Here is a 27,774-nt window from a genome sequence, read left to right on the forward strand (position 1 = left end):
TGACGCATCAAACAAAGGAAATCGCAAAATGTATCCCATTGTTGCACAATATTTTACTTGTGAAGGACTGTGTGTGAAAATTTTAGATTTTTATGAGGATTCTTTCGAAGATTCTACATCAATAAAAAAAAGCTGTGTCGAGTTCTTAGTGATAACAAATTGGAAATAAATAATGTTTCAGCTTACTCAGCAGATAATGCATTGGTCAATTATGGAGTGAACAAATCTGTTTACCAAAAATTATTGCTGGAAAATGACAATATTGTAGCTGCTCATTGCAATAATCACATTTTACACAACAGCGCAAAAAATGCATTAAAGCAGTTATCTTTTGATATCGAAAATGTAGTGCTGATGGTTTTTGCCAAATTTTCGAATTCTGCGAAGAAACGAGAAGAGTTGAAATCATTTTTTGAGTTTTGCGAGTCAGAATTCCATGAAGTTTTACGCCATGTTCCAACACGTTGGTTAAGTTTGTTTAAAGCAGTCGAAAGACTTCTTTTAAAATGGATACCTCTAAAATCGTATTTTATTTCTCTTGGATCTGATGAGTGCCATAAGGTTATCTGGAACCTTATTTCGGATCAGGAAAATGAACTCGCAAAGGACGATGAACCAACAATTTCAGAATTGTATTTATATTTCACGCACTTCTTCATGTCAATAATGCAAGACACCCTACTGAAGCTGGAATGCAAGAAAATTCTTGCATGTGATCTTCACATTATCATGTGTAAGCTGCGTGATTCTTTGCAAAAAAAATACGATGAGCAGTTTTTTGGAATGAAAGTTTTATTTGCCTTATGTAAAAAACATTTGCCTGAGAATGCCGTGCAAAAGTTCAAGAAAGAAGCCATCAATGTGTATCAAAGAGCCATTGCGTACCTAGAAAAGTGGTATAATTTCACCGATTCAGTATATGAGACGCTAAGTTGTTTCAATCTAATTGATCGCAACAATCCTCCAACTTTAGAAGAAATGACGAACATCTGGTTATTATCACCATGGCGAGAAGAACTTCCACCCAACACTCTCTTCGATGAAATTTCTGCCTTAGAAGAAATTTATGTTCATATGCAGGGCGATTCATCCCTTGATAAGTGGACATACTTTTTCAAGAAAGAGCCAGCTCCAAGTTTACTGAAACTGTTCCAGTATTGTGCATCAATTCTGGTATCAAATGCAAACGTTGAACGAATTTTCAGCGTCATGGGAAATTTGTGGACTGACGAACGTAACCAACTGCTTGTATCAGTTCGAAGTGAACTTTGTATATTTTTTAATATTTCTCAATGATGTACTGAAATTAAAGAATTATTTCTTAAACACAAAGAATTGATCAAAGCTGTGCAGTCAAATAAAAAATACACACGACAGCAAAGTAAAATGTAATTTAATATTTTACATATTATTATAATATATTTGATGTTTTGAATTTTAAGTAAAGTTTTGAAGTGATTATTTTAATACGTGTTAAAATGTTTGTAAGAAAATATATAATTTAATTGTAATTTTTTTTTTTTACTACTTAACCCCCCCTCTCCCCCCGCTTGTCCGCTATTTTTTGGAAGCAGACCTGGCAACCCTAATCTCCAAAGCAAATAAGTCATTCTTATGCTTGTAGGTGTTTATTTATATGTTTATTTCTGACAGGATCAGCAAGGTGTCAATCTTCTAGAGGAGATCTAGGTATACATTATAGATGTAGACTAGGGAAAGTTTTGACAATATACCTTATGGTGGTTTCAGAGCCAACGCAGCTATTAGAGAAGTGACCAAGCTGTCTTAGAGGAATAGACAGGCGGGGACAGTCCATTCTGGGCTTTTACGTGATATCAATAATTCACACAACCTCAAGCAGTTTCAAAAGGGTCTCCAAACTGTATGAATAAAAGGAGAGAGAGAGGGAGAGAGAGAGAGAGGGAGGGGGGGGGGAAAGAGATCTTTAGGATCTATTTCAACACTAAAAAAATAGCACATATTGGTTAAAACATTTTTCTACTCATAATTTATGTTGATGGGACGTTCAGAGTGAACCTGCAGCCAATTACCCAATTAAACTTTTATATTTTAAACAGAAAGAAATAAGAAGCCCTCATATTTTATCTTGGCAAGTCTAGCAGACGAGGCTGTTAAAACCCTCCTTTTCATCTCTTTCCCCATCTCATCATTTACTTCCCTAGTTTTTCTGACCCGCTCCTTTTGTGAACTTGTTCACTGGAATCCTCTAGGGAGGATCACTATCAGGTCTAATCAGCTTGCTGTTACTTTACACCAAGCAGAGAGCAAATGTTTCATCTTGTTAAACTGGCAAATAGAAAACATTTTTGCCTTATCCTCATTATCCTTCTGACGGGGAAGATGGCTTTCGCTCTCTTGTGACTGGACAGCAGATAAAATGGATTTGATGTCTTGGATTGGAATACCCTGAAATTACGACAGGTTTATGTAAGACTTTTCTCATTTCTTATTTAGTGGCCTATACTGCCATATGATCGGAGGAATACTCATGCTTTGTCCGATTGCAATGCACGGTGTAAGCCCTGATGCTTGTAAAGTTGTAAGGCTTTATCTGTACCATGTAAGAAGATTGTTCTGGAAGAAAATATTAGATGAGGAGCTGTGCTAGATTTCCAGGCTGTTTGTTTGTTTGGGGGGTGGGGCAGTTTTGTCAGGGGTTTCTTTTTCATTGACCTGAGTGCTGGCAGACATAAGTTTATAATTTTGAAGTATTAGGGTCCCCTCCCCCACTTTATCTTTAACCACACTTCCACTTCTTTCATATGGCAATGACGCTATTTTTCTTTTCACTTTAATAAAAAAGCTACATAAAGCTCTAAAGCTAAAGCTCTACATAGTCTGTAGAGATTCTCAGTCATCCAGGTCATGGTTGTCCCAAAGGTGCTTTTTCAGGAAGCAATTGGACTTTCATGTTTTTTCTTTCGAAGACATTTCGCTTCTCATCCAAGAAGCTTCTTCAGCTCTGACTGGATGGTGAGGAATGGAAGGATTTATATTCCTTGCAGACAGCTGGTAATTTGCATCCTTCTAGAGGGCCCTTGAAGCATTTGGAGGTTTATCTGTGCCCTCAGCAGTGGTGGGTTGCCCCCGGTTCGCACCGGTTCTATAGAACTGGTAGTAAAACTGGTGGGAAGCTCCGTCCATTGACCCCGACGTCATCAGAACGCTTCTGCGCATGCGCAGAAGAGCATGTGTGCACATTCGCTTCGCTCGCGCATGAACACAGCCCCATTGCAAACCGTCAGTAAAGGTAAGTAGAACCCACCCCTGGTCCTCAGGGTCACCTGAGTAGTGCTCCTGGTTCCTGTAGTCTGCAATTTTTCCTCTGGAAATCCATCCCTACCCCCACACCATTCAAAGGGTGTTCATCCCAAATTGTATAGCTAAAAGTCCGTAAAGATTCTCAGTCATCCAGGTTATGGTTGTTCTTTTTAAAAAAAAATTTTTTTTTAAAACAAACTTTATTAAGCATATAAAAGCAAAATAATACACCATGTGTACACAAAACACATATATATCAATATAAACAACACTACATAAAAAGAAAAAGTGACTTCAGTCACATATCCGTTATCTTATTGACGGTGCATTTTTTTAAAAAAAAAATTGTTATCATTCAGAATTTTGCATTTGCATGGTTGTTCTAAAGGTGCTTTTTCAGGAGGCAACTGGACTTTTTCCTTTTGAAGACATAATGTAGTAATGCTTACATAATGTTACATAATATAGTAAGATTCTTTTTCATGTACTGATCAGAAGTACCATTTTAAGGTTTAAGGTTTTAAGGTTTAAGTAGAGCAAACATGTATTCCTATGTGCATGCAAGGTTCAAAGTCCTGATTTTACTCTTTTCCAGAAGAAACTGTGGTTGTATGTATTGATACAATCACGTGATATCATTATTTTCTTTCTCCCCCTAACACAAGGCCCAGGTGGCTTCACCTGTTTTCTGAAGCCCCTCTCAGGTAGGGAACCTGTTGAAGGGAGAGAAATTCTCCCCTTGTCCCATTGGATACTAATCCAGGAAGGGGATTGTACTCACACATTCCGTATTACAATGCTTCAAAACATAAATAGGGATCATAATAGATCTCTTTTCTGCTATGTTTTAAAGGGAAGGAATAAATAGCATGATAAAAAAAGATATTGTGATGAATTCCATGTAGCTCTCAAGCATAAACCATTTAAAAATAGATTTTTAAAAGAATAACAAGAAATAAGAGAAAAGTGGTTGTGTGATTGTGTGTATGTGTCAGTGGTGGGTTGCCCCCGGTTCGCACCGGTTCTATAGAACCAGTAGTAAAACCAGTGGGAGGCTCCGCCCACCAACCCCGAAGTCATCAAAACGCTTCACGCATGCGCAGAAGACCACACGCGTGGCTCCGCTGCAAACCGGTAATAAAGGTAAGTAGAACCCACCCCTGGTATGTGTGTATGCATAAGAAAGAGCATCCTTCCTGAAGTCCATACAGCCCTACTCTTTTCAGAGGACTTGAAAGATCCAGTTTTCCACAGCTGCTAATAGAGATAATAGCTGCTAATAGTGTATTTGGATTTGTCTTGGTCTCCAACATGATTGCATGAATTGTTGTAATACTTATTTTTCATATCCTTTCTTATAAACCCTCTGTAAGCCAGTCAGAATCAGTTGGCAATTGAATGGTCCCAAAAAGTCCTCCATACCATTTGTGTCAGAGACATTAAGGTGCTTCCAAATTGAAAGGATTAGCCCATGACATCACTGTTGCCTGAGGGATGTCTGTGGGGGCTCCTTTCATGATTTCATCAAAGAGCTGGAGCAAGAGACAGGAGCTCACCTCACTACACAGCAGCACTCAGGTCTCAAACACAGACTTGCTAACCTCCAATCCACTGTTCTAACCATATTAACTACTGTGCTCTTTATTGGAGAGAAGTGATAGATTACAAAAGGGCTAAGCATTCCTTTCCCACTGTATGACCTTCTTACAACCTTTGTTTTTATAGCATTTTTTTAAAAATTTGATTTATATGCCGCCCTTCTCCGGAGACTCAGGGCGGCTTACAATGTGCTAAGCAATAGCCCTCATCCTTTTGTATATTTATACAAAGTCAGCTTATTGCCCCCACAACTGGGTCCTCAATTTACCTGCTTTAGAAAGGATGGAAGGCTGAGTCAACCTTGAGCCTGGCGAGATTCGAACCTGCAGTAATTGCAGGCAGCTGGTCTTAATAACAGGGTGCTTTAGACCACTGTACTACCAAGGCTCCTGGTAGTTTGCAGTGATTTTGTTGGTTTTACACTTTGGAAAGATGAATGGGTAGAATGTCTATGCTACTTCTGTCACAGGCTTTGAGTAAATTTGGCCTGTATTCTTTACATTGTTTTATCTTGTGACACACATTATTATCCTAAAAATAATTATTTTAAAGAAATCAACAATTTAAGTAAATTGAATTGATTAAATAAATAAAAATAATTAATTAACTTTCCATTAGTCAATTTTAAAATAAATTTGTTAGCCTATGTACCCTCTGAAATTAATACTTATCCAGCTAGTATAAGAACATTATTTTCACACTTTTTAATCTTGTTTTTCTTTATCTAAAACTGTTTCCCTCCAATCTTTCTTCTAAGTGATACCAATAGTGATAATAGCTTTCTTATTGCAATAAGAAAATTGTTTGGTGCAATTACAGCTAATACTTAAAAGCCACAAAAATAATTGCAAACAGAATAACAGCAATGTAATGATTAGCCTGTACCATTAATTGATGTAATATTCAGCTAAATGTGCTTGAAGATATAAACACTAGCTGTATTTAGTCTAATCTCATGGAAAGCGGTTAAGGCAATTATTTTATGAATAAAATTGTTTCCTCTAGGAATGATTTTGCATAGTGGATTTTAGTACCATTTATACAACTGTGTGCCAAAAAAGGCTCTATAACTCTTACGCTTCGAAGACTAATTTTTTCTATATTTCCATTATCAGATTTACTAAAGGTTTTTAGAAATAAGTGAGAATAAGACATCCCTCTTCTATTTTTGACAGCTAATATGATTTTTGGAAAAATGAATATGGTTTAGAAGTGCATTCAAGAAAAATAAATAATATAATGTAATGTAGCATAACAAACATTTATATTCATATCATATCATATCATATCATATCATATCATATCATATCATATCATATCCTTTATCATCATCATCATTTTAGCCATAGCTACTGCAGGATGAAGGTCTCTTCTGCATGTTTCCAACCAATACAGTCCTGAGCTTTCTTTTACCAATTGGATCTACAATACTTGCTGAATATATGAATAGGGTAATTGCAATTCTTTCACTATGATTAAAGTATTTTTTGCACACAATCAAAAACACTCTCTTGGAATAGCATAAACAATGCTGTAAACAATGTCATTTGTGTTTGCTCTATTATATACCAAGGTCCATATGCTTCTAAGGTTTGGCTTGATCTTGAATTGCATGCTTAATACCAGGGGTGAAATCTAAAATTTGTTACTACCGGTTCTGTGGGCGTGGCTTGGTGGTGGTGGGGTAATGTGACTGGGTGGACATGGCCATTTTTTTTTAATTTTTAAAGCCATTTTTTACATGTAAAACCATGTAAAAAAATACTTTCAAAAGGCTCTGACGATCCCAGCTGAGTTGCCTGATCAGCAGGCAACTCAGCTGGGATCGTCAGAGCTTGGATCGCCAGAGCCATTTAAAAGAAAAAAAAGGCTCTGATGATCGCGCGGCTCAGCTGGGCATGGGGGGCGGGGGCAGGGATTTTTGCTACCGGTTCTCCGAACTGCCCGCCGCCATTGCTGCCTATTCACCCGAGCTGGTCCGAACCGGGAGCATTTTACCCCTGCTTAATATTCTGGATTTAACAATAATGCTACATATATTTGGAATTCTGAGTTGGACTCTCTTTATTGTAATTGTCTTGCATATTAATGCTCTTGACTTGTTTGACCATGCACTTTTGCTTGGAAGTCCTGAGATAAGACATGTTAGGTGATTCATGCCCTGCTTATGGACTTTTATCTGGTGGGACACAATGAGAATAGAACACTAGAATTGACTTTCTTACATTTTATTGTTTTGAAGATATGGTTAGCAGGCAAGCGCTGCAGATGACTTTACTTTATCTGGACCGCTTTCTGTTAGATACAACTTCCACCTGGATCTTTTGGTACATCTTTTCTTAACCCTTTTGTCAATCTCTATAAATAATAATTCTCCAAATGAAACTCAGATACTCACTAATTGGATGTTTAAATAGCTAGCAAGCAAATAGGATTAAGCATGCAGTGAAATGGAAATGCCTGATGACCTTGGATCTGTAAAATACAATGAGACCATATGCTAACAGCTTTTTACGAGGCCTCACTGGCTCTGGTGAATGGCTAAATCATTATTCATTTCTCATGATGATACCAGGCAGAACTTTGGAACAGATGGTATTGAGCACTGGTGAAAGAATGCGTTGCTTGGCAGAAGCAAGCATGGGTTTATCAAGAGTAAGATATACATGATAAGTCTGATCAAGGGACCAGTTTAGTTGGACATGGTAATATGGAATTTATGGTATGATTTGATCTCAGTAAAACATTCGATAAAACCTGCCATTAGATCTAGTTTTCTCTACTTTCCCTGGTAACATGTGGGCTGGGCCATGCAACCACCAGATAGATGATTTCATCTAACTCAATGGGTGCACTTCAAGCTGGAAATAAGTATTGAGTGGCGTACCACAAGGATCTGTTGAAGGAAATGTGCTGTAAGACATGGTTATGATTTCGATGGTTATCAGATTTGGAAATGACACAGACAGGATAGTAAACACCTCAAGGGACAACGATTTAGGACGATCTTGACAAGTTGGAACAATGGGCAGATATTATTTTAAGTGGGAAAATACAAAGTCCTCCATGTTGTTTATGGGAAAACACAAGATACTGTAAATCAGGGGCTTATATTGCACAAGCACAACCAAAGCCTGAGGCTACTCAAGCATGCTGACATTATTTTATGAAGTCTGGAGGCTGCATAACTGTTCACAGACCATCACCTAGGACCGTGATGGCAAACCTATGGCATGCGTGCCACAGGTGGCATGCGGAGCCATATCGGTGGGCATGTGAGCTCAGCTCCAGCATGCATGCGCATACCAGCCAGCTGATTTTCCAGACCCACCAAAAGCAGAGAAACTTGCCTGCCTCTGGAGGGCCTGTGTGGGTGGAGAAGGCCGTTTTTGCCCTCCCCAGGCTCTTAGAAAGGCTCTGGAGCCTGGGTAGAGCAAAAAACAGGCCTACTGGGCCCACCATATCATCGCGTGCCAAAAGCGGTGTGTGTGTGTGTGGGGTTGCATGTGCATGCATGGCACATAGAATTATGGGTGTGGGAACACATGTGTGTGACACCCCCCCCGCACTCCCCCCACTTCTGGCACGCGATGGCAAAAAGGTTAACCATCACTGACCTAGGAGAAAGATAAATGCACGGCACATTAAGCTAAGAAGCCATCATGTAGAACTGTTATACACTAAAAAGAGAAAAAAGAAATCTGCACCATATATTCTCCTTTGGAGTTTCTTCTTTGATTCTTGGTAATAATTCCCAGGAGAGCCTTAATGGATGCACACTCCAGTATGGAAAGGACACATACTAAAATGAATAGAAGAACAAAATATAGTTTTACCTTTACCTTGAGAATAATTGAAGGTATTCCTATACAATCTCTGTTTTCACCACCCAGGTCTCACAATCACAATCACACTTGCAGTATCCTGGATGATTGCTCTGTATCATTTTGCGGGTACGTTATTCCTTGAGTGTATCAGCACCTCATCCAAGAAGTTTACCACAAAAATGCTTCAGTGATCACTCTGTTCTCATCTTCATTCTTTTCTCAGGGAGTGCCTTTATCCAGTATATTAGAGAACGACAAAGCCTTGCCTCAATTTGAGCATTAAGAACAATGAGCAATGGTATTGACCTTAGGAGAGAGGGGTAAAGAAAAGGGGATGAGACAAGCATTATACGAGCGGTCCCCAACTTTTTGGGCACCAGGGAATGGTTCTGTGGAGACAGGTTTTTCCATGAACCAGAGGAGGTGTGATTTCGTATGCTGCCTGTATCCTTGTTTGCGTGGCTGGTTTTTGGCCTGCGCAAATGGACCAGAGGTTGGGGAGCCCTGAGTTAGACAACTGAACTGATCTGAGCTGCTTTGAGACTGGATTTTAAACACATGCACATCAGTGGTGGGTTTCAAAAATTTTCACTACCAGTTCAGTGGGCATGGCTAAGTGGGGGGGGGGGGCATGTAACTGAGTGGGTGTGGCCAACTTGACATCACTTACTCCCACTCAGTCACATGACCCCCCCACCTAGCCATGCCCACAAGAAAAGGTAGGAAAATTTTTGGAATTTCCACCTAACTACTCCCCCCCTCTCTTTGCCAGTCGCCCCCATTTCCCCTCCTTTAGTGCCCCGGCTCTAGCCCCGCTTCCTCCCCCACCACCACCTCTTTGTTTGGGTTGCTTACCTTTCACGGCGATTGGTCCACAGTCCGGAAAGCAAGCTGACCGGAGTTTTTGGCGGCCCCCAGCCGCCAAAAGAAGCCTGCCAGCCTCTTTGAGAGTCACTTTGTGGCTGCAGTGGCTGGCCTCAGGCTGCTGAAAAGTACTGCAGGTCCCAGAAAAAGGTGCTACCATCACTGCCATGTTCTTCACGCATGTGCATCCAATTGGACTTACAAGGCAATGGGATGCGTGTGCGCGAAGAACATGGCAGCGATGAACATGGTGGGCGGGGCAAGCGAGCGGTGACTGGGGGACTGGTTCAGGGGCATGGCCAGCTGGCCATCGCTACCGGTTCAGTGACCTTGGCCAAATTTCCGCCAACGGTTCACGCGAACCGGTGTGAACCGGCTGAAAACCACCTCTAATGCACATCCATAGGCGTTAATGGAGAAGCATCACAATATCTACAGCTGGTTTATTTTTAGGGAGAATGGGATGAACCTAACACAGAGAGTAAGCCCTCAGCCAGACATTAACAATGCTAAGTCTCAGCTGACTCTCTTGAAAAGTTTCAGATTGATGGTAACTTTTGAAATATTCAAAAATTCAAAATCACTTTTTTTTAAACTTAGGCTCATTTAACCCAGAAAATGGACATTCATGTCTTCTACTCACTTCCGGTCTACCACAAACACAGCCTTCTTTTGTATTTTTCTGCTCTGAAAGTAGTATCTTTCTGCTTTTCTATGAAAGTAGAGTTTTCTGGCTTGTGCTGGCTGGCATATTGTTACTGTTTGGTTTGCCTGCTATTCTTTACTTTCTTCTAGACAAGCTCCTGCACTTTGATAGGCTGCTGGGTTGAGACAGGAATGCTCCTTCACCTTATCAGCCCAGCTTCGGAAGAACTACTCATTTTATTACTATATAGGTACACAAATAGATTTTGACAAAAGCTCAGTGAAAAATTCAGCAGTCCAGGAAAGGATAAATATTAAAAAATGTTTCTGGTGGAATTTCAACCAAAGACATTCTGCATACCAGACAAGTATTATAATCATTGATTATAATAGCAGATCTTGAGGAAAAGCTACAAAAATGTAAGGAGGGAAATTTTAAAACTGGCTGCCATTCCTGCAAATATGTACATTTTGATGCTTCAACTTTATACAGTATACATACATTCAATGTAATTTTGCATACATATATTTTATGGGTGTCTACAGTTATACGTCTACACCAGTAGTGGGTTTCAAATCCTGGTGCTATTGGTTTGCTATTGGTAGCACACCGGTGCACTCACTCGCTTTGCAAGTGCACGGCACTTCTGTGCATACGCAGAGCGTTTTTCATGACATCTGGGTGGGTGGGCGGAGCTTCCCATTGCTGCCGCTATCAATTCGCCCAAACTGGGGCGAACTGATAGAAACCCACCACTGATCTACATATCTCCAAACATGCCAGAGAGAGGAAGACTGTGTGTGTCTAGAAAGATCCTTGCCTAGAATGTTGGGAGGACATTGCAGCATGCAATTGTCCCAGTCAGGGGCCTTAGAAGCTGGTAGTCTTGACATTTTTCAACATGCTGTCAAAGCATCCCAGTCTGGACAAAATTTTTGTAAAAGTCCAACTGGCGTCAACAAGGGAGAGAAGCAACTCAATGGTACAAAGTCTCCAAACTGTCAGCAAGGAGCCTCAATTGTCCTCAACTGACGCAGAAAGTGTGCTATTCCAACTGAACAACAAATGCTTTAAAAACTGTTTAAAAAATAAGCTCTTACTTTTCTACTTGCTTTTCTAGGGTGCCAGGCTTGGCATGTCACTGGAAAAAAAAAAGTCTATTCATTTGCTGCCATTGAAGCTAGATTTTCTTGATGCCAGGAGAGTTGGCAGGATTGGCACCTCTTGAGAAAGACCCGTTCATTGTGGTAGAACTCAGCTGCCAGGGTTGTAGTGTGCTGGCAATCTTTGATGTTTGTTCATTTGCTTAGTTAGCAGAGGCAATAGAAGCAAGCTGGCCCAGTGAGACAGAGGTAGACAGGCCACAAGAAAAAAAATAATTTGGGTTTGTTGAGGCTGCAAAATCCAGATGGTCATTAGCTGGCAGCAAAGACATAAAGAAAACCCTCTTTGCTGCACATTGATGGTTGTCTGAATTTTTGCAGCCCAGTGATGCCGTACACAGTTGTCCAGTACTCTGAAAAAAACCTATTAATTCAGAAAATTCAGGAAGTCTCTCTCAAATCTAGAAATCTATACCTAGAATGTTCAAGGTCTCTTTTTTTTCAATGCTTCAAGGGTTTGATTCCACTGTCTATACTGTGCTATTGTCCTAGCTACAGAGTTGCACACCCCTGTAACAGTCTGTTCAATCGTACATGTGTCAGCTAAAATCTTGTGGTTGGTTCTTGCATTTTACCTGAAGACTCAGTTCTATGATTGCAATCAAAGTTTACTGGATTATAGCCTCCATCTACAAACTATCCCCATGTGTTTGGTAATGGCAGGGCCAGACCACAAATTCCCTGTGCAGAGCTGAGGTTAAGAGCTGCCTTCCGTGTGCTGTGAGTCAGTCCTTGATTCACAAAATCTAAGTACCTATGAACTGGGGACTGAAATCCTTTTTAAGCCAAGACTTAGCGCCTTGAGATACTCCAGGAGATAACGTTTAAACATTTTTCTAGTATCCAAATCAGGGGTGGGCTGCTGGGGGTTCGGGAGAATCTCTAGCTAAGATTCTGTGCAGTTCGGACAATCCATAAATCCCACTCCTGGTTGGCCCCACCCACCCTGCCCCGCCGACGTGGTCCGTTTTGGATGCAGGTAAATGCAGGGTGTGCGCGGAGGCTCAGGGAGGGCAAAAAATCGGCCTACCGGAAGTTCAGGAGGATCAGAAATGGGCCCTCTGGAGCCCGGGAAGGGCAAAAACGCCCCCCTCACCATGGTGCAAGAGGCCAACTAGGCCACGCCTACCATGGCCACACCCACCCAGCCACCGGGCAGAGAACCCCTTGCTAAATTTTTTGAAGCTCACCCCTGATCCAAGAATCTCTAAACCTTAACAGGAGGGTATTTGGCAAGGAGTGCAATATGCTAGCTCTGCAATTGTTTACATTCCAACCAGAACCTCTGTAAAATGACTCACCCGACAGTCATTATGGTTACAAATATGCTAGATTCCACATTTATTCTTGGTTTGTGGACACCATAATATTCTGAGTAGGTATATACAACACATACACATACAAAATTTCCTTCATCTGGAAAAATTCTTTGGTCAGTTTTAGACCTAGGAATATCAAAATATGGATGAATATTCTCAAATGGTAGTGAAGGTGGTGGTAAGAGCCTTGGTAGTACAGTGGTCTAAAGCACCCTGTTATTAAGACCAGCTGCCTGCAATTACTGCAGGTTCGAATCTCGCCAGGCTCAAGGTTGACTCAGCCTTCCATCCTTTCTAAGGCAGGTAAATTGAGGACCCAGTTGTGGGGGCAATAAGCTGACTTTGTATAAATATACAAAAGGATGAAGGCTATTGCTTAGCGCATTGTAAGTCGCCCTGAGTCTCTGGAGAAGGACAGCATATAAATCAAATTAAAAAAAAAAAAAAAAGGTACTGGCCTAGAAATCAAGAGACGTTGTCTGCCTTAAGCATGAAAGCCAACTCGGTGATTTTGGGCCAGTCACTTTCTCTCAGCCCAATTCATTTTGCAGAATTGTTGTGGGGAAAATAGGAGGATGAAGGAACATTATGTGTTCACCACCTTGAGTTACCTACAAAGTAATACAGGTGGGATAAAAAAAAAAAATTCAACCAGCCAACCAAACAAATAATAACATTTGATTTCCTGGAGGAAGATGATTTTTTGCTAAAACCAAGTTGCCTTTTTTGAAGACATTTTGGCTTTAAGAACAAATCCTCTTGGGTATAGATCTCCTGCTTGAGCAGGGGCCTGGACTAGAAGACCTCCAAGGTCCCTTCCATCTCTATTCTGATTGATTGAAGTTTATGTGAATGGGGCTTTGATATATATGGAGATACATATATTGTACAGTACATGTATTTGACTTGATAATATAGATTTGTAGGATTCAGGGGTGCTGTAGTATTTGTCTTCCCAGTGCAATCATGAAAGAAAAAAAGAGCCTTAGTGGCACAGCAGACTAAAGTGCTGTTAAATAGCACCAGCTGCCTGCAATTACTGCAAGTTCAAATCTCACCAGGCTCAAGGTTGACTCAGCCTTCCATCCTTTCGAGGTAGGTAAAATGAGGACCCGGATTGTGGGGGCAATAAACTGACTTTGTATAAAAAAGAACACCGCTTAGAGGGGGCCGAAAGCCCTACTAAGCAGGTATATACAAAAGTATGAAGGCTATTGCTTAACACATTGTAAGCCGTCCTGAGTCTCCGGAGAAGGGCAGCATATAAATCGAACCAATAAATAAATAAATAAATGATATCTGCTATTGCATTGTTCACAGTTTTATTCCTTAAAACCAGGAGCAAAACTATTTTAATCCCTGAAAGTGCTAGGCAAAAACAGAAAAATGTTTAGACTGAAGTTGGATGTTTTAAAATATCAAACATCAGATTGACCAATAACTTTCTTTCTTAATTTAGCAATGGATTTTTGTAAATACGTTTTAATTTGAAATATTGATTAAGGAGATTTCTTCAGCCTTGGATAAATGACTTTTACTGATGTTCTGGAATTTGAAATGATATTAGAGTTTGTGCAATTACAGTAAATATACGGATCTATATTTTATTTAGTTTTCTTTGTTCTGTTTCAGAAAAAATATACTTCAATTTTAAATTGAGCACTTTAGGCTATGTAATGAAGTACAACATAAAAATCTGGAATGCAGCTCGTGGTTGCTTAATATTTTTCACCCTCCTCTACGAAATTCCTGGGTTCTAACTAAATTCTAATTTTTAATTCCTAGAGTTAACCCTGATTGATTGATTGGGTGTGATGGAATAACCAGATTTAATTAATTAAATTGATTTAGTAATTTAATTTTTAATTGTATGTGTCACCTGACTTCCAGTGATTGTGTATAACATTTGTACCCCTGGTTTTTTCCTTCAATTAGGAATTTGGATTGGATCTTGGTCAGGACCGTCACTGACTTTTTTGTCTGATATAAACAGATTTTCAATAGTAATTTAATTGTTTTAAAGTTTAAATATAGCTATTTTTAGATTATATTCCACTTTTAATGCCTGCATGAGTATCTGTTAAGTAACCTTGTACTACTGATATATTAAATTATACAAATTCTACCTATACTTATGTAATTCTGCGATCCTATCTATTATATAATAAAGGACCTAGTGTTTTATTTATGCACGTTGAAATGGAAGAGAAATATTGACTTACACTGGCTTATGACATTGTTATAAAGTTGCCCATGGAGTTTCTGGGATATGAGATCCTGTGCCATTTCCAATGGGCAACCCTACAGATATAGTTGAAGAGCCAAGTTTAATATATTGAAGAGTAATCTGTTGCCTTCCAGACCTTTTCTAGAACTGATATGAAATAAGCTAGAGATTTCTCAAAAGCAGCAAGATAAATCTGTTCAAGGTGGTGACAAGTTAGTAATGTATCATCTGGATCTGAAGTGCTAATGGAGAACTCCTGGATATGCTACACAACTTCTTTTTACAACCATAACGCTCACAACACTTAAAAACTTGAGGTCTTTCAGAAATTCGGAAGTGCTTCACAAATGATTACAGTTGCTTAAAGTAATCAATATTTTAATCAATAACAATAATGACACATTTTCTAATATAATAATGTCCTATTGTCACTATGGAAGCACTTCAACTGGGCCAAACTTCTAATAAATGATTCATTGCTGTTTATATTCTGTAGTAATGTCACTAATGCTAAATGTGAAAGATATAATTGGATCAGGAAGGAAGAATGGAAGGAAGAAATTGGGAGAGGTTTTATGGAACCAACTAATTTGTGCATTAGTTACAAATAATTGCTGGACACCATGGTTGGGCTGTGTTTAGGGCAGGGGTCTGCAACCTTAAACACTCAAAGAGCCATTTGGACCCATTTCCCACAGAAAAGAAATCACCGGGAGCCACAAAACCTGAGTGGGCATGGCCAACTCGACGTCACTCACTTCCACCCAGTCACATGACACACACACCCAGCCACACTTACCCAGGTTTTGTGGCTCCTGATGTTTTCTGTGGGAAACAGGTATCTCTCTCTCTCTGTCTGCTGCACACACCTTAGTCACTCGGGGAGATGCATGACTTGCTCTCTGCCCTGAGACACTGGCCCGGCCTGTTTGCGGCTGATGCCGCTGCTGTTGCCACCTCCATAGCCTGCCCGCTGCTCTCACAGCGCCTTGTGGAGCAGTTAAATTTAGCATGCTTCACAATGGGGGAGACAGTGTCCCCTCCTCCTCCCAGAGCCCATTATGATGCTGAGCATCAGCCACAGCTGGGCTGTGTCTCAGGGTGCAGAGCAATTTGTGCATCTCCCTGAGCGACCGAGGTGCGAGCAGCACCAACAAGGGCCAGAAGAAGCATCTGCAAGATATGGCAAGTACAGGGGTGCTTTGCTCCCACTCTGGAATATGAAGCGAGTCTCCATCGCCTGCCATCGCCCTTACCTTCTCAGGCCAGGCAAGGAGTGATTGGGAGGGGAGGGTGAGGGGTGAGGCCAGTCAGTGGCGGGTTCAGTGGACAGGGAGCCACAGCAGGGGGATGAAAGAGCCACATGCAGCTCCGGAGGCACAGGTTGCAGACATGTGGTTTAGGGCATCAGCTGGTCTTTATCCAGAGTCCAGAATGCACATTATGTAAATGCACGTTATGTAAATGTAACACCCCTATTCTAAGATCTGTATTGGTTATCACTTTGCTTCAAAGTGCAAATCAAGGATCTGGTTGTCTTCTTTAAAGTTATGACTGCTTTTGGGAATCTCCTTCTTCCAATTGTTTCTGCTTGTACAATGAGAACAGGTGAAAAGGCTCCCTTCAGGTCCTGTACTTAGATTGTGTCACCTCCAGGGAACTTCAGAGGCAAATCTTTTAAACTGTTGTCTCCTTCTTTGAAGCTGTATTCCATATATATTGGGCTTTAGAAATAGAATTAACCTCTGGTTTTCCAGCAGATCTTGAGAGCATATTATGAACCGTTGACCTTGGAACAGGGCATTCAGTTTTGACTTTGTTTATGGCTGAGGTAAAACATTGGAATCTGTCAAGCTCCAAAGACCAAAAAGACATGCAGTGATTCTTCCAAACAGGTTTCTTTATTGTTCCACTTCTATAGACTGAATCTTGCCAAACTGAAGCACTCTACTATCTGCATTTATCATATACTCTGAGAACTATTAGGGAGGGGCTGTCTTCACCCTCTTTCTCACACACAAACTATCTGAACTGTGCTGTCTCTTACTCCTCTGGAATGTACCTCCTCTTTGCTGAGAGTCCACCCTACATTTCATTCTAGAATCTCTGTTTCTGTCAAGCCTGAAATTGATTGGGGTGTGGGATTGTTTGCATCCTTGGGCATTCTGACATGCATTCAGTTTGACACAGTTTGGAGCTGAAGAGGGGGTGAAGCCTTCAGTCAAAACAGCATTCCTAACTGGCAAGTCAACCACATTCCAACGTCTGGCTGACCGGAGAAGGAGGAGGAGAGATGTTGCCGAGCAACCACCTTCCACCTTGGTTGGACAATGTGACGGTTGTTTTGGAAACTTGAGAAACTGAAACTTATATTGAGGTGAAAAGCCCGGCAAACTTTAGTACTAGCTTTTCACCAGTAGCGCCAACACAATGTATCTAAATAAACTTGTTCTTTGAGGAAAAACAATGCCTTGGAGTTCGATTTGTGATGGGTGCATTATTTGGAGCCTGACAGTTTCTGGTTTGATTTTTCTATATTTTTTAAATCTGGTTTTACAGAATAGGGTATCTAAACTCTTAGAGTTAATTATGATTGGAGAGGTATATACACTTAATAAAAGACAAGAAAAGTGTCATTTTGCTATGCTACATTGCTTTTTAAGATACATGACTAGAATAGACTAGGTACATACTGTATCTTTTTTTCCCTTAAGAACTTTCCTTCAATATATCTGAGCTGCACAACAGTATTCATCAATGGTTTATTTTTGGCCATCTTTATTGCTGTTTTATACTTGGGAAATTCATTGTTTATGTTACTGGCTATGGAAGCTTCTTAAGCAGATACACTGTTCAAGTATCTATGTTGTTTCTATTTCTTTCCAAAACTGAAGAAAAGAAAGGGAATATAATTATAGTGCACTTCACACATAGTTACATGCATTCATATATACATGATCCACAACACGTATACTTACTTTCCTCTTTTTTAAAAAAAAGCAGACTGGATGTTCGTTCATGATGATTTCTTGAAGTCTGGAAAACCCATACCTCATACATTCTGTCAAATAAACCTCTCATACAGAAAATTTATATTAATGAAGACCTTTACTCATCCTGAATAAATTAGTCAACAGAATTACATCATCTGGTTATGATGTTTTCATTTTGACAGCTATGGTGATATACTTTTTTGGTGCTGAGGTATTGGGCCAAAAATGCTGACATGCAAATTTGCTCAAGAAATATTCTCTTAGCAGGTTGCTTTTTGTTCACTGGCTTTAGTTCCTGTTAGAAGAGTCCACAATAATTTGGCATTATAGTTCGTCAGAATAAAAGGATCCATACCACACATTAAACCATTATGTGGTTTGATTTTAGCTCAGTTCCTATGATTGGTAAACCACTTATGACTTAGTGTGGCAATGTGATTTATTTGATAAAACCACGTTTAAACAAATCAGGACAATATAATGTATAAATCCAACTGAATAAATAGTATAAGTATTTGATTGACAACATTTCTCCTCGGACTGTAATGCAGTACATTTCAGGAACTTGGTAAGGCTGTTTACATGAGAGCAGAAGCTTTGCTTGCTTAGAGTGCCTAGATCTAGGCTGTAAAACTCTGGACAACCATTGGATGGCAACAATGAGATACAAAAAGCTCTGACTCATTTGGTAACCCTTGTAGAGGCAGTATGAGTAGATTTATTTGTTTATTTAGTGTATGGCATATCAGACATGGGCTTGCAATATATATTAACATTACACCTAGATTAAAATAAACAAAATAAAATACGAGGATTAAAAAGATCTACATTCAGATGCCACAATCTAAGCCATCTAACTAATCTACTCATCTAATGAGTAGATGAGTTAACCCAAAGGGCATGGATGTGGCTTTTTATTGATACATTCAGAGTATGTGTGATCATAGTTCCTGGATAGAGGTTTATTCAGCGTGTAATGATCTTGGAGCCACACCCCCTGGAACTGGACACAACTGGGCAGGGGAAACTTTACCTTTACACTTTAACTTGTAGCAAGCAACAGGGAATATTACCTTAGGTTCGTCCTTCTCATCTCCAATATTTGGAGGTCTAGCAATGGTAGAATTCCATAACCACCTTCACTGGGGATTTACATCCCACTGCAAAATTCTTCAAGCAGGGTAATTGAGCATAGGCATTTAACTATACAGTTTTGCTTTCAACAGGTTTTCTGTTATCCAGTTATCATCAGAATTTGTGCAGCTAAGACTGATACTGGGGTGCTAAACAATTATATAATAAGCTGGCAACCCTACTTTATGCTTTGGGGTCCAAAAGATGAGATTTAAAAATAATATAAAAGTGAACCATGTGAATATGAAAGTTTTGCGTCTAATCTGATAGAATTTCCTTTCTATCTAATAACACCTTCCTAAGATTAGAATGTAATGGGACAAATAAATGGAACTATTTAGCATAAGGAAGTGGTTTCCTTGGTAATGGTAACCATATGAAAGCTTTCATAACTTCCCTGCTTTGTAATATTATTTGGACAATAACTACCGATATCAAAAACTCTACTTGAACTAATGCATGGGAATGTAAGTCAGAGAGAGATTGCATTTTCCAATTGGTGATTTGCAATGTGTTGGCTAAAGTGTTTGATTGTAAGGAACCACATATCCTAATATTTAAAATGAAGTAGTCAATTTTCCTAAAAACCCTCTCCCTGCAACTTCCTTGAACAGGAGAGTTTAAATATTGACACTGGCACATAATGCAAAATTAGGCATTGCCCCAAGAGAATAGGCCTGGGGTAAAAGATGGATTTGTCAGTTTCCTGCTGTCCTATGGAACAGGTTTTCTCCTTCCCCTTCCCAATTGGACAACAGGCCATGGTTTGTCATGCTATTCAAACCAGTGAACTCTTCTGTGCGAAGATTTGATTCTGGAGGCAAAAATGCTTGCTTAGATGCCATGTCAAGCTATGGGTTGTGCTAGAGCAGGAAATAACAAAACGGGCAAAGAATAGAAGGAAGAGGAAAGGGAGGCGGGAAGGAGGGGTGTGGGTACAAGCCTGTACTCATTCCATTGTTTGCCCAGTACTAAACCATGTCTCGCATAAATGTCCTTATGCTCAATCGTTCAGGCAAGGATCACAAAAGAAAAAAAAAATCAAAACATAGGAGAGTAAACTGAATAAATTTGATGTCTGCAAATGATATGATTAGAATTCCCCTCCTCCTCATCTTTTTTGGATGCATGATTGCTTTGTTGGCAGAAACTAAGTTTATAAATCAGAGGTGGGGAACTATGGCCCTTTTATGACTTGTGGACTTCCTGAGTCCAGAATTCCTGAGCCAGTCATGCTGGCTGAGGAATTCTGGGAGTTGAAGTCCACAAATCACAAAGGAGCAGAGGTGGGTTTCAGCAGGTTCTGACTAGTTCTGGAGAACCGGTAGCGGAAATTTTGAGTAGTTCGGAGAACCGGTAAATACCACCTCTGACTGGCCCTACCCCCATCTATTCTCTGCCTCCCAAGTCCCAGCTGATTGGGAGGAAATGGGGATTTTGCAGTAACTTTCCTCTGGAGTGGGGAGGGAATGGAGATTTTACAGTATCCTTCCCCTGCCATGCCCACCATGCCACGCCCACCAAGCCATTCCATTCTATGCCACGCCCACCGAGCCACACCCACAGAACCAGCAGTAAAAATTTATGAAACCCACCACTGAAAAGAAGCCATAGTTTCCCACCTCTGTTATAAGTAATGGTTATTGATATTTTTCTTCCTTCGCTTAAAAAAAGGAAAAGAAACTGCGGCAAAGCAGAAGCAATGCTCAACATCCAACTTTCTGTCCTGAGAATGGACGTACTTCTGAGTAGAAATGCCTACCGCCTGCTTCTACTTCTCATTTTCCCATTCTATTCTTACTTCAATAGTGCAAGATAAAACTTCTTTGTTTATGTATCAAATTTAGAAACTGTCCATTGACTTTGGGTCACCTAGCCAGCTTAACCAGATGTCTCCTGTTATAATTATTCCAATACTTTTCCCACCACTTGCCATATCATGGGAGGACATGCATACAGGTGGTCCATTATTTACAATAGTTCGTTTAATGGCTTTTTGAAGTTACAACAGCACTGAAAAAAGGGACTTATGATTATTTTTTACAGTTTTGATCATTGCAGCATCCCCATGGTCACACAATCCAAATTTAGAGTCTTGGCAATTGGCTAACATGGATGATGGATGGTCCTGGGGTCATGAGATCACCGCTTTGAGACCTTCTGGCAAGTAAAATTAATGGGGAAGTCAGATTCACTTAACAACTGTGTTGTTAATTTAACAACTGCAGTGATTCTCTTAACAACTGTGGCAAGAAAGGTCGTAAAATGGGGCAAAACTCACTTACCAACAGAAACTTTGGACTCAATTGTGATCATAAACTGATGACTACCTGTATGTGGTGCCCCAGCCATCAAAAATATTACTCAAGTTTTGTTTGATTGCCAATTATATATGCCCTTCATAGACTCAGCTACTTATCATCCCTATTGGAAAGAACAGTCACTGGGATCTGAACTATAGATTACCTTATTTCCTCCTGAGCTGTAATATATGTATTAGAACTGCTGAGTTTATAATCAAGGCAATTAAGCTAAGGTCCTAATACATTCAATTAATTGGAAGTCCCTGTAAAGGTGATGCACCTATCTGATTCAGTACTGGGTTTCAATTTAGTTTGCTACTGGTTTGCTTGTGCTTGCGCGCGCACTTATGCTTGCGCAATGCTTTTGCGCATGCGCAGAAGCGTCCGGGCGGGTGGGCAGAGCCTCCCACTGTCGCCGCTACCGGTTTGCCCAATCTGGGGTGAACCAGTAGCAACCCACCACTGATCTGATTGCTGATTCTTTGTATTGCCACGTAAGTATTTTATCATTGTATTTTCTTGAATCTATTTCATCCAAATTATTTATTTTAGTTTTTTGTTTTGTTTTATTTTATTGATATGGTTGCAAGACTAATTGGTTAATAAACTACAGTACAATAAACTATACTCTTGTTACTAAGTACTGATAATGCTAAATTTACAGTTCAACACTATTTCACCTTTTAAAAGGAACCTGCCAGGTTCGAAGACAGAATTTTACTTCTCTTGAAACAACATTTCCAGCAGCAACATTTACAGCTATATTTTGAGGGACTCTCTATTCCTTCTGCAATATTAATAAAATATACCTAACATGTAATAAATAATAGGAAAGAATGTGCTCAGTTTTAGAAAGAGAAAAGGGTTCTTAGGAATGTATATTTCTTGTGTTAATGTTGAATATCGATCATCGATTATGATAGTCTTATTTCTGAGCTAAGAGTTCAACTGGCATGTATGAAATAATATGGGACACTTCTGCATGTGCGCATGTAAAATACCAGAGGAGAGTAAGTAAAAATTTACATGGGTTAGTGCTTCTTTGAAATGAGTATGTCTCTTGGATACTTTCATGTACGGTTTTTTTGGTAGCAATATAGTTTACTTTTCTTTTCCTTTCTTTTTTTTTTTAATCTCGTTTGGGATTTCTAAATGATCAATTAACTTTTTAAAGTTCAGTTGTTCAGGCCTGCTAAATTCTGCCACTTGGTCTAAGAATACATTTTAGGAGACATATTGGTCGCTGGAAATGAAGCAAAATTAGAAGAATTTGCTTTGGTTTGTAGCTGAGCTGTATTTAAGCAGTGATGTCTTTGTTACATCCTCAATTTCTTCTTGGTAATTATGGCCTTCCATTCATGTAGCAGCCTATTTTCTTCTGAGGATCACATTCTCTCACTAGTAATCTAGAGAGGGTTACACAGGGTGGGTGCAACCAAAACCCAGTGAAGTCTAGAGCTGATGGAGGGCAGGAACAGAGTTCAGAAGTAAGTGGAACTCCATTATCTTTTTGTCTGTCTCCCATTCTCATGCATTTCATCCACTCTCAGAAAGTAGACTGCTAGGGGTCTGAGCTTACTTCTTACAGGGAATTTTGAAATTAGGTAGCACGGATACAAAATTACTGGTTTATTTAAAAAGTTATAAGTGGCAGTATCTGCATTTAGTCATTTTATTTTGCTGCTGTAAATCTGTCACACTAAATCTGGCAGAGGCTTTATATGGTCATGATTGGAGCGTGATACAAATGGGACACAGGCAAATTTTAGAGGTGACTTGATTAATGCAAATGGTAATCATACTCAAGTCCTATTTTATTGAATAACCATTGGAATAAGCTAATTCTCACTTTCTGTAGCTTCTGCATTTCATTTCCACTGTTTATAGTCCCCCTCCATCAACCAGCTATAGGGACATATCTACTCTTATCTCAGGGTGACAGTTCAAGTATCTGATGAAATAGATTGAGTCCACAAAAGCTTCCCCCATAATAAATTTGTTTTTCTCTAAACAGCCACTAGACTCTTCACTGCTTAATGTAGCAAATGAAATTAATGCAGAACTTCTAAGGGAAGAAGTTATAGAGGCTCTCTGAAGATAGTTGAGGACAGATTGTGGCCTTGCAAATGAATTGGATCAAAACTCTTATGCTGGTAGAACATATACATGTATTTGTTGATTTGTTTGTTTATATTACAATTTTTATAGCTCGTCTAGCTCAAAATAGAGGTGGGTTGCACATATTCGTACCACCAGTTCGCCACGCGCACACACACACGCTCGCTTCTCTCTCTCTCTTGCACATTCCGCACATGCGCCCGGCCTTCTGCGCATGTGCTTAGCTCTCTCTTGCACCTTCCGCTCATGCGCCCGGCCTCGAAAATGTGGCTAAATAGGACAGCATTACACCGGGGCGGGTGGGTGGGTTAGGGTTAGGTCCACCCATGATCGTTGCTACCGGTTCACCTGAACCAGTCTGAACCGGCTGAATACCACCACTGACTACCGTGTATGGAAAATATCAATTTGTGGAAAAGTACGAGTTTACTGCAGTTAATTTGATAGACTCATTCAGCCCTCTTTGGAAAAAAATATCAAACGATGAAGGAACAAATAATATGCAAATAACTAAGCACTTTGCTTTGGAGGCCTTTCTGGCTTGGTTCCCATAAAACCTTAGTGACCCAAAGACCCAGGTTCTTCGTCTCATGTTCCCATTTGTTCTTTTTTACCATGACAGAAATTCCTGGCTATTCCTCAGTCTATCCGACTTGAATGTTGAAACTCTTGGCAGCCTTTGATTTGAACACATGCCAGCCTGAGTGAATGTGTCCAGATTGCTTTACAGAGCAAAACATTGTTGTTAGGTACTTCCAAACAGGGAAGTCTGGAAGTACCTACTTCCAGACTGGGCTCCTAATGGCCCAATCATTCTCTCTCAGCCTTCTCTACTTCATTGTTCTTGTTAGAAAGACCTCCCCTGGAAAGCAGTGTTGAAGGATTACAAGTCATAAGGTAAAGGTAAAGGTTCCCCTCGCACATATGTGCTAGTCATTCCTGACTCTAGGGGGCAGTGCTAATCTCTGTTTCAAAGCTGAAGAGCTAGCGCTGTCCGGAGACATCTCCTTGGTCATGTGGCCATCATGACTAAATGCCAAAGGTGCACGGAACACTGTTACCTTCTCACCAAAGTTGGTCCCTATTATTCTACGTGCATTTTTAATGTGCTTTCACACTACTAGGTTGGCAGAAGCTGGGACAAGTAACGGGAGCTCACCCTGTTAACACAGCACTAGAGATTCGAACCGCTGAATTGCCAACCTTTCAATAGACAAGCTCAGCATCTTAGCCACTGAGTCACTGCATCCCCTATACAAGTCATACAAGCAGACAAATAATAATGCTACCCTGCTGCATGTATCAAGCGGATAGTTAATATTTTTCTGTTTAATACATTTATTAAAAAAAAGGGGGGGAGCAGAAAATAGGAGCGTTACTATTTATTTATTTATTTATTTATTTATTTATTTATTTATTTATTTATTAAATTTGTATACTGCCCTACTCCCGAAGGACTCAGGGCGGTGAACAGCCAAGTAAAATACATATAATACAAATGTTAAAAACCGTTAAAATACAATTAAATAATTGGTTCAGAGAACGAAATTTAAAACCCCCAAATTCATAAGACAAAGTTTAAAATTTAGAAATTTTAAATTTTTTAAAAAAGCTTAAAAGAGAGGTTAGGCCAGGCTGGCCTGCTGGAAAAGAAATGTTTTGATGGCACGGCGGAAACCGCGCAGGTCCGGGATCCTCCGTATCTCCGGGGGGAGCTCGTTCCAGGTGGCAGGTGCCCCCACAGAGAAGGCTCTCCCTCTGGGGGCCGCCAGTCGACATTGTTTGGCTGACGGCACCCTGAGGAACTCCTCTCTATGGGAGCGTACTGGTCAGTGAGAGGCTACTGGTGGCAGAAGGCGGTCTCATAGATACCCCAGTCCTAAGCCATGGAGAGCTCTAAAGGTGGTAACCAAAACCTTGAAGCGCACCCGGAAGACCACCAGGAGCCAGTGCAGCTTGCGCAGGAGGGGGGTCACATGGCCCCGTCGCTCCCATAACCACTCGCGCGGCCACATTCTGGACCAGCTGGAGCCTCCGGTTGCTCCTCAAGGGGAGCCCCATGTAGAGAGCATTGCAGCATTGCAGCATTGCTATCAACCTCCAAATTAAATCAGACAGGGAATTTGACCAAATCAGTTAATTCTACTTTATTGTAAAGCTGTGTTAACAGAATCTTGCAAGTCTGAAAATACAGCCCTCCTGCTGTCTTTTTTTACAGCCTGATCATCAATTAAGGCAGGTCTTTCCTAAGTGTTTCCCTGAGGCTGTTAAACAACTGTGGGCTCTTCCACCTCTTTTCTGAACATTCCATAGGCAGCATCTCTTCACCCTGACTCTCAAAATCATTTTTATTATAGTTACAACTATTATGCTCCCCATAAAACCCTATGAACAAGTGGGACTTCATGATAAAAACCTTTCCTGGTCATTTGTTGAACAGAGTAGAATAAGACCCAAGATGTTTCATGCAGTGACTTCCTACCAAGATGATTTTCCTCGTATTTCCTGGCTCAGATCCAGATCTCATATTTAGCAGTGTTTCTCAACCTTGGCAACTTTGATATATTGACTTCAACTCCCCGAATTCTCCATGTTGGCTGGTGAATTTTGGGTGTTGAAGTCCATACATTTTAAAGGTAATGACATTGAGAAGCTCTGAGGTATATAGGACAGCCAGTTTGTAAATAACCATTTCTCCAGCAAAGAATGTGACTTACTACTCTTTAGGGTATTTTAATGTTCAGGTTCTTTTCACATCTTGTCTTTTCTATTAATCTGATTTGGTCTGTTTTTATTAGTATTCAGACTCTGTAAGAACTAGTCAATTAGCAAATTAAACTGAGGAGCTCACTGGAAAATGTCGCTGTGATGGGCAGAGCAAAAGAGTGAACTCTGATTAGGAAGCAGTAGGAACCCTTCCATGTTTGCTGGTAATTTCACTAGTAAATAACAGTTTGTTAAATAAAATAGAATTTTAAATGATTTTTTAAAAAAGTGTTCCACATTGGATTCATTTTCTCCCATCTGAAAATGTTTCTTCAGCTCTGTAAATTTAAATATAATAAATAAAATGTAAGAAATAATAATACATGACGGCGAATCTATAATTCATGATAAATACAAACACTAAAATAAATAAATAGAAATGTTTTTAAAACATATCACTGTGAATCTGCGGCTCAGATGTCCAGTTTTTATTTAAATTAATCTCACCAGGAATTATAGATTGCTAATATAAAACATAGGATTGCTTGTTACATTCAGTCATTTTGGTGAGGTTGTCTCATCTGAAAATTAGATTCTTTGGGAGAACATTACTAGACACATTTAAAGCATCAGTAAAGAGTAAGGGAAAAATTTAAGAATCCCCTTAACAGCTAAAAATATATGTAGCCACATTTTCTGCATCGTTCTTGTTTGCACCAAAAATGTGGCTAGTGGCTCTTGATTCCCCAAAGTTGAAAAAAAAATGGTTGCCAAAGATAAAAGTATAATGTATTGCTTTTACAAGTACTCTACGGGCTTTCAAATAATGCTGTGGAAAGAAAGTGTTTTGTGTTACCTAATTTTTGCATAGACAATGCAGTCTTACGTGCGTTCTCTCAGGGCCAAAAGATGTTCTCTTGATATCTGGCTGAATGCCAAATATTATTTACGTAATTGAACAGGGAGGCTAGAGGTAACCCTTCTCTCCCTGGTAAGATCAAAGCCAAAAACCTTCCCTACTAATGTGTGTGGTGCAACATTAAAGGGAAAAAAGTACAGACTGAACAACTTCTATCAGTGTCCTAGTTGTGAGAGACAAATGTGATTCTCATAGCACTGGAAAAGACAAAAACAAAACAAAACCCAACTCTCCCTGGCAGTAAGTTTTTAAAAATGTAATTACTATTTTTGTTTCTTTTTTTCTTTTTGAAAAAAAATGAGGGAATGATAGTCTAACTAACTTATTAAAATAAAAAAGCCCAGTGAGAAAATAGGTAGCTCATGAAAAGAAAAATATTAAATATATACACAACTGTGTACTATTGAGGATCTGCATGTGAGACAAATATTACACCCACTATTCTGTAGCGATGCTCAATTCCCAAAATCAGCTGCAACAGAGATTAAAACTCTATGGGACAGTAAATATTCTTTTAAGTGAGAGGACCCTCCTGCTTCTGAACAGTAGTCAATCAATGTGAAGGGATTTGGTTTGAAGAATAAAGTGCGGCATGCAACTCAGACAGCAATGCTTGAATGTGCGCAAAGATATGGCCACATGCCAAGGCTAAGTTTTCAAACTATGATAAAAGA

General features: G+C 39.8%; 1 protein-coding gene across 1 annotated transcript in view; it reads left to right on the forward strand.

Annotated features, from left to right (window-relative positions):
* The window catches only part of INSC (INSC spindle orientation adaptor protein), a 143,905-nt gene that overhangs the window by 12,020 nt on the left and 104,111 nt on the right, over positions 1-27,774 (forward strand). The window lies entirely within an intron of this gene.

The sequence above is a fragment of the Pantherophis guttatus genome, chromosome 1, assembly GCF_059756535.1.
Source record: "Pantherophis guttatus breed Tessera chromosome 1, ASM5975653v1, whole genome shotgun sequence".
NCBI classification, from domain to species: domain Eukaryota; kingdom Metazoa; phylum Chordata; class Lepidosauria; order Squamata; family Colubridae; genus Pantherophis; species Pantherophis guttatus.